We start from the raw sequence: 13,295 nt of genomic DNA on the forward strand, positions 1-13,295 counted from the left end.
GTGTTATGACTTATGAAACGACCCCAGCAACTTGGTACTTCACGTAATGATGGCCACAAGCGTTGATCCAACATCATCAGCGGAGCGGAGCGACCAAACCAGCAGCAAGGCCTGGGGGCTAACCCGCCACTGTTCCAGACAGAAGAACCAGGAGCATGCACCCAGCCACCGTACCCTGAACCCTCCATCCAACAACTACGTGCCCGCATAGTTGAATTAACCTCGCCCACGCCGCCATTGTGCTCCCCCTTGCTGCGACGTGTCGCTGGGCGCAACGGAAGAGTGTGTGCACCCCCATTGCTGGCGTCCCCTTGACCGCCCGCAAACCCAGCTCTCCACTACGATGGCACACCATTAGCTGCTCCACCACGGCAACCATGGCGGGCATAAGCAATCAGGCAATAAGTGCAATAATAGCGGCCATAAGCAATTAGGCAATAAGGGCAACCATCCTCTGTTTCTTGATTTTGGCTGCCATTGTTGGTTACCACTTCTCTTATAACTGAACTTGCTATAAAACAGAGCTTCAGTAACTAAAATACCGGTTTCTATGCTCGTCTTTTATGAACATCACAAATATTAATATACAAATAATGTTTTGCCTAAAACTGGTAATTGCGTTTAATCACTGAAATAACACCACTACCAGGTCTACGCAAGACTGAAAACAGTGATCTCCATGTTTTCAGTAGTGTTCACTTCACAGTTCACACGCTAGCATGCTTTTCAGTAGTTGCGCATCTACGGACCTACCTGTTATCACAGGCACATTTCGAGCTCTTCACATCGAGTTCAATCCTAAACCACTCACGTTTCATAGTATGATCCAAAGTCCAAACAACGCCTCATTACGCTCTGAACAGGATATAGTAACTGTAAAGTACAGCACCCGCCCTCAGAAACATGTTGACATCTAAATCTACCAAACTCATGGAGAAACAACAACAAAAATGTGCCTGGAACTTCTATATGCACAGCACAGCTTAAGAAGTTATTAACAACAATTGTGCTACAAACAATTGGATGAAATAATAAGAGGCAATAATTGCAAACCGTGCAACAGAAAAGTGCAACAATGTTTTCAGGACTGCAGTACCATTCTTTTCTAGAACAATACTACTACAACCATGTCAAATTCTCAATATAGTGGTGAGCTTAGTCTCCATAAGACCTACCAAACCATCTCCATCGTTTCTCTGATTATTAGCCAAAATCTCATTCTTTACACAAGAAATCAAGAGGATTTGGAATCATTTTTTAGAGTAAAACATGTTTAAATCCTGCAGGAAATAAAACTGTTCCAACCTATCACGACAGGCACACATAAGATGGCCCCATATTTAACCATATATAAGCTCCCCCAAATGCACATTGCTACAATCCAATACAGAAACCTACACAAGCCAAGTTCGATTTTACGAGAGCATCTCATCAACTGAACTCATATACTACTGGTTAACTTATAACCAGCAACAGACAGCCACGGTTGACGGTGGTAGATGCAAATTGATAGATGCATGAAGAAAACTGAATTATAACAGAACAATTCAATGAGAAGTTGACAATTATGCAACATGCAAGCATTTAATTTAATTAGTTGTGCTCCAAGGTATTCTTGAAGGCAGGTGCAGCTTCAAGTCGACAAAAAGTAAAATCTGCCTCTTCTCATTATCAGTTACAACAAAGGGTACAAACAAGAAACACCCTAAAAATTGACTATTAAGAAGACCACTAGATCAAGAGGCAAAGTCAATCAATTCTTCAGTTCAAGAACAGGATATTACTAACTGTAAAGTACAGCACCTGCCCTCAGAAATATGTTAACATCTCAATCTACCAAATGCATGTAGAAACAACAAAAAACAAATCGTGCCGGAATTTTTATATGCACAGCACAGCTAAAGAAGTCGTTAACAGCAACTCTGTCCAATTCTCAAGGTGCCAAGTCTATTCTAGAACAATACTACTACAACCATGTCCAATTCTCAATATAGTGGTGAGCTTAGTCTCCACAAGACCTACCTAACCATCTTCGTCATTTCTTTGATATTAGCTATTCGGCAAAGGGCCAGAAATATGACACTGAAACTTAGCCCAAAATCTCATTCTTTACGCAAGAAATCAAGATGATTTGGAATCAATCGATAGAGTACAACATGTCTAAATTCTGCAAGAAATAAAACAGTTCCAATCTATCATAGCAGACACAAGACGACCCTACATTTGACCATCAATCAGCTCCCACAAATGCACATTGCTACAATCAACAGAATCCTACATAAGCCAAATTTGATTTTACGAGAGCATCACAATCTGCGCTCATATCCTAGTTACAACCAGCAATACATACAGACACAGTTGAAGTTGATAGATGCAATAGACAGATGCATCAAGAAACTAAATTAGATAGATGCAGTAGACAGATGCAAGCATTTAATTTAATCAGTAATACTCCAAGGTATATCCTAGAAGTCAGGAGCAGCTTCAAGTCAGAAAAGAGTATCTGCCTCTTCTCATTGTCAGCTACAACAGAGGGTACAAACAGGAAACACACTAAAATGTAAAAACTGGCTATTAAGAAGACCACAAGATCAAGAGGTAAAATCAATCAATTATTCAGTTCAAGACATAGTGATATGAGGCATAAATGATTAATATCAAGTGCTGAGAAAAACACTAGACAAATAGAATGAAGCATGTCCTCAGCCCAAGAAAATAGAGACACGAGGCAGATCAGTTCGAAAATACTTCAAAAGCAGAGCTAAACGGATTGGTAATTTTAGCATCAAGACAAGTAGTAGTCGCTTCAGCCCGAAAGGGTATCTAAAATCTGAAACAAGCATAGCTATCATGCAACCACATGACAGTCACTTCTGATCAACACAAAAAGAAGAAATCAGCAGGCTGATATTTGATCCAATAAATAGACATCGCAACTCACGAGGATACGAAAACTAAGCCATTAACAAGCACCGCCTCACTTAAAAGCCATCAGATTAAAGGTGAAGCGTCCACAACGTAACCTTCTAGTGCTGTGAAGAAATCATGCGGAACAAGAGTTTGTTTGAGTCGATGCCTAGATGCATAGATGTCTTGGTAGTTAGCAACCAGTTTGCCATCAGTGTCAACGTAAAACAGCCAAAACTGACCAGCACGAGAAGAACACTGCATAAACAGAATGAAGCATGCCCTCAATCCTAAACAACTTCTGTTTCGTAGTACAATCCGAATTCCAAACATCGCGTCTATGCGTTCTGAACAGGATGCTACTAATACAGCACCTGCCCGCAGAAATATGTTAACATCAATCTACCAAACGCATGTAGAAACAACAAAAAACAAATTGTGCCGGGAACTTTTATATGCACAGCACAGCTAAAGAAGTTATTAACAGAAGTTGTGCTAGAAGATTCGCATGAAGCATCTATCCAAAATGGTTAACAGCTGAATTGAAACAATACTACTACAGGCATGTCTAATTCTAGATACAGTGGTGAGTTTAGTCTCCATAAGACCTAACTAACCATCTCCATCATTTCTTTGATTATTTTATTAGCTATTGGGCAAAGGGCATAAATATGACATTGAAACCTAGCCTAAAATCTCTTCACACAAGAAAACAAAAGGATTTGGAATCATTTGTTAGAGTAAAACACGTCTAAATCCTGCAAGAAATAAACCAGTTCCAAGCTATCATGACAGACAAACGTAAGATGGCTCCACATTTGACCATCAATCATCTCCCACAAATGCACATTGCTACAAGCCTACAATCCACTACATGATCCTGCATAAGCCAAGTTTAATTTTACGAGAGCATCACATCATCTACGATCATATCCTAGTTACAACCAGCAGCACACAGTCACAGTTCACGGTGGTAGGTGCAATAGATAGATGCATGAAGAAAACTGAATTATGACAGAACAATTCATTGAGAAGTTGACTATGATGCAACATGAAAGCATTTAATTTAATTAGTTGTGCTCCAAGGTATTCTAGAAGTCAGGTGCAGCTTCAAGTCTGCAAGGAGTAAAATCTGCCTCTTCTCAGTGTCAGCTACAACGAAGGATACAAACAGTGAACACACCAAAAATTGACTATTAAGAAGACCACTAGATCAAGAGATAAATCAATCAATTCTTCAGTTCAAAAAGCAGTGGTGTGAGACATAAAGAATGCTTAATATAGAGTATGGAAAAGAACACTAGATGAATATAGAATAAAGCATGTCCTCAGCCCAAGAAAATAGAGACACGAGGCAGATCAGTTCGAAAATAATTCAAAAGCAGAGCTAAACGGATTGGTAATTTTAGCATCAAGACAAGTGGTAGTCGCTTCATCCCGAAATGGTATCTAAAGTCTGAAACAAGCATATATAGCTTTCATGCAACCACACTGCATAACAGTCACTTCTGATCAACACAAAAAGAAGAATTCAGCAGGCCCATACTTGATCCAATACATAGATATTGCAACTCATGAGGATACGAAAACCTGTTCGTTAAGAAGCACCGCCTCGGCCGTCAGATGAAAGGTGAAGCGTCGGCAGCATGACCTTGTACTGTTGTGAAGAAATCATGCGGAACAAGAGTTTGTTTGAACCGATGCCTGGATGTATAGATGTCTTGGAAGCTAGCAACCAGTTTGCCATCAGTGTCAACGTAGAACAGCGAATGACCAAAACTGACCAGCAAGAGCAGGTCACCACCACCCGAAGCAACGGTCGCATACCAATAGCCCTCGCCATCATGGCCTTCAAGCTTTCCCCTGATTTCTGCGATCGGCAATGCAACCCGGTACTTCAAGTCCCAAACCCCAGTGTCGTAGTTGGGCAACACCCATATATCAACAACTTCCGCAGCCTTGTTACAGCAGTAGATGCCAAGCATGCCATCCACCTCAAAGATGAATGACTTGGTGGGATCAACTGGAGCACTGATCTGCCGAAACGACTCAGCTACGGTGTCGAATACCACCAGTTTCCATCCAGCCTCACCATCCTCCAGCGGGTTCTCGCCTGGGCGATAAAACAGGCACCAATGCAGGCTGTCACGCACCCGGGCAGGTCCTTGGAAGTAAGCCGACGAGAATTCGGGGTCCGACCACCCGATGTACCTCGGTGGCTGGTCGGATCCCAACGCGACGACATAACAGCCATTTTCGCCTGTAGGCGAGTCGCTGTCGCTGTCGCTCACCCATTGCAGTAACAGCCGGTACTCGCAGGTAGGTCCGTGGAGGTACATCCCCAGGATGTTGAAGTCGTCCGGCAGGGGGGCGAGGGAGGCGTGCTGACGCGTGAGCGGGTTGCAGACGGTGAGGCGGGCGCGATTGGCAGGCGTGCCAGACTTGGCGAGGAGGAGGAGGCCGTCGCAGCAGAGCTCCAGACTGAAGGAATCGCCAAGCCGGGCGACGGGGTGGAACTGGGCGTCGGCGGCGGCGGCCCGGTGGTCGAAGGCGAGGAAGCTACGGTGCGCGTTGTCGGCGACGATGGGGAGGGAGGGCTGGCGGGCGTGGTGGGCCAGGAGGAAGCGGCGGGTGGAGGTGGCGCGGCGCCAGGCGCGGCGGACGGCGCGGCAGCGGAGGAGAGACCTGGGGTCGAGGCGGGCGAGGATCTCCAAGAGGACGATCTCGTCAGGGAGGTTCCCGAGGAGACGGGTCGCTTCTGCGGCCTCCGCCATTGTCGGCGGCCGAGGGGAGGTGGGTGTTTCTGTTTCGGGGGAGAGAAAGAGAACTGGAATGGATATTTTGTTTTTTCTTGACAAAAGAAAAGGAATGGAGTATGTACTAGTACTAGCAGATAGATGGCGCGCCCGTCTTTGAGTTGGTGTTTGTGTGAGTTATGGTGATCTTTTTTATTTTGTTGGAAGTGTGGGTTAGGTGCGAAGTGTGATTTACGCTAGTTCTGTTGTCGAGCTATTTGTGGTATCTTTTTTGTGTTTTGTTTTTTTGTTTCATGCAGATTTTTTTGAACATGATGATTATTTTTTATATAGACTAGCAAAAAAACCCGTGCGTTGCAACGGAAAAGAAAATAACACACGTTTTGAACACAATATACTTTCACATGGCATCACATTTGTGTTGTCGACGATGGTCTCAGTGCTCACACAATGAAAACGTGTTTAAATGTACAATCATTCGGAATAAGATAAGAAATATGTTGTTTCTTCCCACGAGATTTTCCAAAGGTGTGCATGTGTGGTTAACGATGTTTTCTTTCCTGTCAATTTGGTTTTAATTTAATGGATATTTATTGCAATTCGTATGGTCGCCGGAAATAGATGAAAAAAGGACCGTGCACTACAGATTAAGTTTGCACCAAAAATAATATTTAAGAAGTATTCAACAGCTAAAAATAACATCCTATTTAGATTCTACACATTTTTTCAATCAAATTTCATATATAACATGTTAAAATCGGAGTTACGGTTTAAAAGATATGGATAATTTTGTTTTAGATAAAATATGGATTGATTAACTAAAAAGTCAGGGTTTTTTTTGTTAAAATAAAAAAATGTTTTGGCTGACTTAAATAGGGACGGCGGGTTGATTACCTGAAACATCAGGGATTTTTCTGAAAAATGCAAAAAAAACGCTTCGTTTGTGACTAAAAGATGGACCGCGGGTTGATTATCTAAAATTGTGAGGACTTGTCTGCAAAATGACAAAAAACGGTTCGTTCTGACTTAAAATTGGACTGCGGGTTAATTACCTGAAACTGCGAGGGCTTTTCTGTAAAATGACCGACGACGGACGGGCAAAAGCGTTGCGCGCTTTATTATTAGGGGAGATTTTGTGTATGTTGATATTTTGGAGGTATCCTTATGTGAATAGTATTCTTTAGATACTTTGGAAAGCACAAATAGTATGAATAATGGTGGTATAATTAGATGAATATAGGAGATATATTATGGGTTTTGTTACGCTGGAATAACATCGGTGCTAACATGATCATAGTTTAATATCGACGGGTGCATGAAGGATGGAAGACTAAAGAGGTAGGACGGCATTACAGCTACGTAGATTATAATTCATGGTCTATTTTGTACATAAGGGATCACTTACAAAATAAACTGGTAGATAACAGGTAGTTCAGCGGGAAGTCTAGTACAAAAGAGGCGCATACGGGTGAGGCGTTCAGTCTGTAGGAGGTACGCATATATTTACAATACTAAGAACGATATTTGTACAGTCTTAGGATCTGCCATGTTGAAAGCAGACTTGCTATGTGCAGATCGATGACATTACATGGGTTGCACATTTCCAGCTATCTCTTCATCATTGATAGCGGTGAACAACTGTCTGGCCACATGCCTGTTCATGATTGATTGGTGTTATGTGGGTAATTAAAATGGAATTTTTTTATGATCATATAAGAGGTAAGCGCTAACCTTTTTTTAGAGTCAGAAGTTGAGAGTTCGTCTTTGTTGTCTGATGTCTTCCTGTGTTGTGAAGTAGAAGTGTTATTCTGTGACTACAGATAAGTTAGTAGATATGGAAAGTTAGAATGGATGTGGGTAAAATTAACATAACAAATTTCTTGTTTCACTCATTGTACCTTTCCATCCTTCATATTTGGAGATAGACTTTCGCCTTGATTGTGTTCGGAGGTTGTTGGTGTGGTGATCTGTTGATATTGTGGATGTGTTTAGCATAGGCAATGTTGGGATTGGTTCCTCAATTTGTACATGTGGTGAAGGACGTTTTACCTAATTGTTTGACTAATATTTTGTGTGTACCTTGGCCAGGGTTCTCCTCCATCAGGACAATTAGGACAGGTACGTAGACCACCTCATGGCGTTCCTAGTAATTTCCAGCAAATTTTGCACCCCATGTACATCTAGTCCGTAAGAGATACTCCTTGAGTTATTTTGACTCTGAACTTCAACAAAGTTTTTTGTAAATTCAGTTAAAAAATATAGTTACGTTAAAGTATTAATTTTGAATTGTTTCTCGAAAGTGGACAAAATCAATATGAAGAAATCCAACATATGGAACAATTTGAATGGAATAACACACATACACATATTATAACAGTTGACTTATTTTTTGTCTAGAAGAACTGAAAGAGCACACGACCGTTTGAAATGGTTCCTACATAGCTGGAATTTTAATTGATAGTAGACACAAATAATTAATGTGCCTACTCCTTTGAAGGCGTTAATAGTGGTTTCGATTTTTTCTTGTCGAGCTTGTCCAAAACTGCGAACTTCAATTTCGTATGGCTGATTTTTGACTCTACATGATAACAACGTATTGTACAGAGTTAACACAATGTAATCATGTGGATTCGTATCAAAGATGGTATACCATAAGATGCACACCTGTCTAATATTGCTTTCGTTTCAGGAATATCTACATTTACGTGCCACCTTGTACATGATGTGCCTTTAAGAGCTAGTGTTCCTAGATAGTATATACAAAAAACTGATTTCAGTGACCCATTTTAACTTCTTGAAGGAATAACAAATTAAACAGAATTTAGCATTTTTTACATGCATATTGATCGACCATGATGCCAACAAACATTATAACGACTGGTTCTCTTTTTGATAAAGTACGCAAGTTGTTTGCATCAAATTTTTGTGCGAATTCTCCCCAAAGCGTGACTGTTGCCTTTTTTCTACAGAAGTTAGAATTTAAAATGAAGTAATTGTTTGTCTTACAGTATGATAATGTGTACATAAATGATGGGTATAAAAAGGTAGAGCATAAGAGGTATACTGTCCGTAAGTGATAGTTATCTGGCGTCTTGGTTCCTTGGCAGCACCGGTAGGAGGCAGTAGATCAGTAACACTAACCATGAGACCAACAGTATCTAGCAATTTGGACAAATATCGTGAATTAAAATTGCAGGTATGTTTAAAGCTTACATAAAAGGATGGTTAGAGAGTACCTGGCATTAAGACTTTTGATCCAATACGTTTTTCAAGCTCTGAAAATGGCAATGTGTTATGAGCAATTAAGGGGAAATCCACCGGTTGGGGAATAATAGGGGTAACAACGGTTGTTTTTATAGAAGAGAGCCTATGTGGATGATCTGTCGCTTTGTACGTATTTTTTGGCCTTTCAATGAGGTAGTGTTGAATCTTGTATACTGATCCTTCTCTGATTCTTTTCCTAAACTGCTTTGCAATTTCTGGTGGAATCGTCCCTTCGATAACTCCGTCCTAGAGAATCAATTTGGTAAAAGAATTTAAAGTTGCTTTGCGTATGAAAAAGAAGTACGTTTTCAACAAAGCAAATGTGACATTAATGTACATTCAGTTTACTTGCCTTACGGTCAACCATGACAAAGTTGATGCCGAAATATTTAGATCTCTCAATGGTACAGTGATCCCATATCCTACTGATGCGAACGATGAAAGTAAGGCCATATGCACCCTTTACAACGTCTTTGAAGGGAGCCCCTCCTCCATGGTAACCTGCAATGTGTAAAAATTGACATGATTCAGAGCTAGTTACAGTATAAAAAATGGAGAGTAAGTAAGCTAACAGAGGATTTGAGCAGCCGTTCTGTACATAGCATGAGTGGAAATGTGAAAACTGAAAATTAAGACTGAATATAATAGATAGGTTCAGCAATGTTAAGTTATGATTTTTTTGTCTGACATGTAAAAATGAAAACAACAGCAGCAGAATTGCAAGAACAATACGTAAGCGACAACAATAAAATGTAATACATTAGCAATTACGGAAAGGAGAGAGGTTAATAATAATGTGCAAGTAGCAGCAGCTTTATCTATATAATTTTGTTTTGTAAAAGCAACAACCCTTTTTTTCTTTATGCACATAACAATACAAAACATAGATATCTAGATGAAAACTACATCATGGTAAATCGTACTGTCTTATGGAACTACATCACCATTCAAGTAAGGTGCAGTCTGTCAGTATGTGGCCGCATCGTCCTCTACTGCTCGCTTACACTCAATGCCAATGGTTGAGTATCGTCCTTGGCAATCTGCAATCGTAGCTGTCAACATCGTTCTCACACGTTGTTTTCTGTTGCATTATTGGGGTGTTTGTCTTATCAGTTACATCCCATGGGTCAAACAACATACAGTTTTTTTCCCTTTGATTTGCTCCAACGTCTCAAATACAACAATATACACTGGCAGAGCTACATGTTAGAAAAATAGGCTATGGCTCGCCGATTGTGTAGTAAATATAATGGAGGTTGATGGGTAAATTGTGTCATGATGGTAAAAAAAAGTTAGCTTTCTTTGACTAGCTTGCCCAGGTATGTTGTTGTAGCTCCGTCACTGACAGTTATGTTTTTGGGAGTTCAGCTTGCTTCCTATGGCAAGAACCAAACAGCTGAAAGTGTGCTTCTGGTCCGGAGCTCAAATGATCTCGGGCGAACAGTAAAATAAAAAAAAAAGTATTTTTTTGTGATAAGCATTGGAAAAGTTTTAAGTGCTTGTAAAAATACGTCATGAAATCACATTTCGATAAGGCGTGGTAAAAAACAAATTCAGTGCTCCAACATGTAGAGATCACATCAGCAACTAATTAATAATATCCCTCCTCCCAGCCATTATCTCCCACATCTCTCATTCTCTCATATGGCTACAGCACACATGCATAACATGCAGTACAGAGCTCGTACGGGAGCACGTCCATAAACGACGCCTCCACGAGCTCTCATACAGGGAGACCAAGAGGGCGAGGCATGCACAAGTAGCAGTATGCGGCAGCGGCGAGCAGAAGGAGCACCCCGCGACGGCAATGGCTAGCAGCACTAAGTGAAAATCGGAATCGATGGAAAGAGCAGTGCATCTAGGAAACTCACTTGGGATGTTCGATTTCTTGGCCTCAGCCGTCGCGGAGTGGGTAGATACTGGAAGGAGAAGGGGATAGATAGACCGAGTGGGCGCTTGTATTGGACGCTTCCCCTCACAAATATCTCGACGATGACGATGTGCTTATGCAGGATCAACAGGCCCATCTGCAAGGGAAAAAACATAAAAATACAAAAAACTTAACTAAGGTATGTACATTAGATGAAATCAAAAAGGCAAACAACTACAACAGCAGGTATACCAACAGAGGAAGCATCAACAACGCGCAAGTGGAAACCAGATGATTCCGTGGAAGAAGAAAGCAGAGAAATTGATCTTGCACAACCAGATGAATTAAGAGACAAAAGCACAGCGAGCGGTACGTACACCACATCGACCAACATGAGAAGACGCAGCGGATGACCGGTCAGGCCAAGAACGTATAGAAATCACGCTCGGAAAACATCACAACGGCAAGTGCACCACAGGAGCCCCTGCTTAGTAGCTATAATTCTTGTATGTATATATATATATATATATATATATATATATATATATATATATATATATATATATATATATATATATATATATATATATATAGGTGGAACTCTGGGCTATGGAATGGTAGCAGCTCTCAAACGGACTGGGCTTAGCCCAGAAGCAGATCACTGTGATTTTTTTGTAATGGAGATCACTGTGTACTGAAACGTCCTTTCAATTACTCATGTTTTTTCCTGTAAAAAAATACTCATGTTTCGAAAATCCACTCTAATCCAGAGTTCATGCTACCCCGATGAAAAATAAAGAAATAAAATATCAAACAGATTCATAAAAATCATAGTTATGTACGCATCAAAGATGAAAGACTCTTCTAGGTGCGTGCAAATTTTCGCAGTGAGATGACTTCCGAGGAGCTCGGCAAAAGAAAAAATAATTGGAGCTTGAGTTTTTTTTCCTGCTACTTTGGACATTTTATGAGCTTTCATTTCATTTTATTGTACCGAGCTCCTCAGATGCCATGTCAACATGAAACTTTGCAAACATCTAGAAAAATCTCTCATCTTTGATGTGCAATTTTTTTAATTTTTTTAAATGCATTAGGTATTTTATTTCTAATTACTTCACTCGGGTGCAGATGCACCCGAGCTCCGAAACATTGATCTTCTGGTGTTTTCTAATTCTGATATTTTTTTGCCATGGATACATTATACATAAAAGATCGGTCTCTTTAGACCCACACTGAGCCGACTGCAAATTTTAGCTCAAGGTCTCATGTATTGAGGATTGCAAATGTGTGAGATGTTTGTTTTGGCCCTTCAATGCATGTTACAGTCTCCAAGAAATCGATCGGCATGTTAGCCGTAGAGAGCACAACACTTGACAGAGTACACTTGACATTCTACATAGTACAGTCTCGACCACCAGCGGATTCCGAGTTGCCTCAACAACATCAAAAAACATCGAATCTTGAATAGCTTCATACTTGGAGCATTTTCAGGCGACAACACCGTGCACTGGTTATCTGAGTATTCCCAATTATGGTGAATATTTTGGATGTTTAATGATAACTATAGATGGGACACTCGCGGAGCTTGGGCCACATTTCTGGAGGGGCAATGGGCTGTTGGGGGGGGGGGGGGGGGGCGAAATTACAAGCTATGTCCTTTTTTTCTCTGTACTTATGGCCCAAATACTAAGTGGTAATGATGGATTTTTTCATGGGCTCGGGGGCTCGGGGGCGGTGTCTTGTGCATTGCCGCAACTTGGCGGACGGAATAAAAAAGACTATTAATAGAAAGATTTAATGAAAGTGTCAATATCTATTGAAAAGCACTAGGGATCAAACTAATGATTCCTAGCCTCTCATCAGACTAGTGTTCTGCCATTAGATTATAGCCTCGTGAACCGTTGGATGTAGTGCTGATTTGGAAACAAGTTTGTTCAAATGTAGAAGCACGTAATTTGGGGTCACTAATCCTATGTATTTAGGAAACCATTGGAGCAGTTTGAGGTATTTAATTATGGAAGGATTGTGGCAAAAAGATTCCCCAATGCAATTTTTATCTTTACGAATCACATTTTATTTCCTTACAAAACACTTCATGTTTCCAACATTCCTGAAATTGCATCGAGCGACGGTAATTCCTTACACAACACTTCTTGTTTCCAATATTCTTTATAATTGCCTCAAGCGCAAAATAAAATGTGCATCGATCTAAAATATTGTGTTGCTACTTATTAGTTGCCGAAATTTGTTTTCGACTGGATTCCATGTTGATTAGAAATTTCCTTCCGTATGGATTCCAAATAAATTTGATTAGGTGCTAAACAAAATTTTGTTCCATTTTAACTGGAAATAAATTTTGATTCCATATCAATAGGAAAATAGAAAATGCTTAGTATGTTCATGTTTTATGCTTCTGACATATTACAAATGTACTATACTGTAACGACCAAGATGCGGTCCTTTCCGATCTGGGATCGAGGCCCCGAATTGGAAAGGAG

General features: G+C 40.5%; 1 pseudogene; it reads right to left on the bottom strand.

The window, feature by feature from the left end:
- Positions 1 to 7,247: 7,247 nt before the first annotated feature.
- LOC123409259 lies at positions 7,248 to 8,532 on the bottom strand (annotated as a pseudogene).
- Positions 8,533 to 13,295: the final 4,763 nt, after the last annotated feature.

The sequence above is a fragment of the Hordeum vulgare genome, chromosome 7H (genome assembly GCF_904849725.1).
Source record: "Hordeum vulgare subsp. vulgare chromosome 7H, MorexV3_pseudomolecules_assembly, whole genome shotgun sequence".
NCBI classification, from domain to species: Eukaryota; Viridiplantae; Streptophyta; class Magnoliopsida; order Poales; family Poaceae; genus Hordeum; species Hordeum vulgare.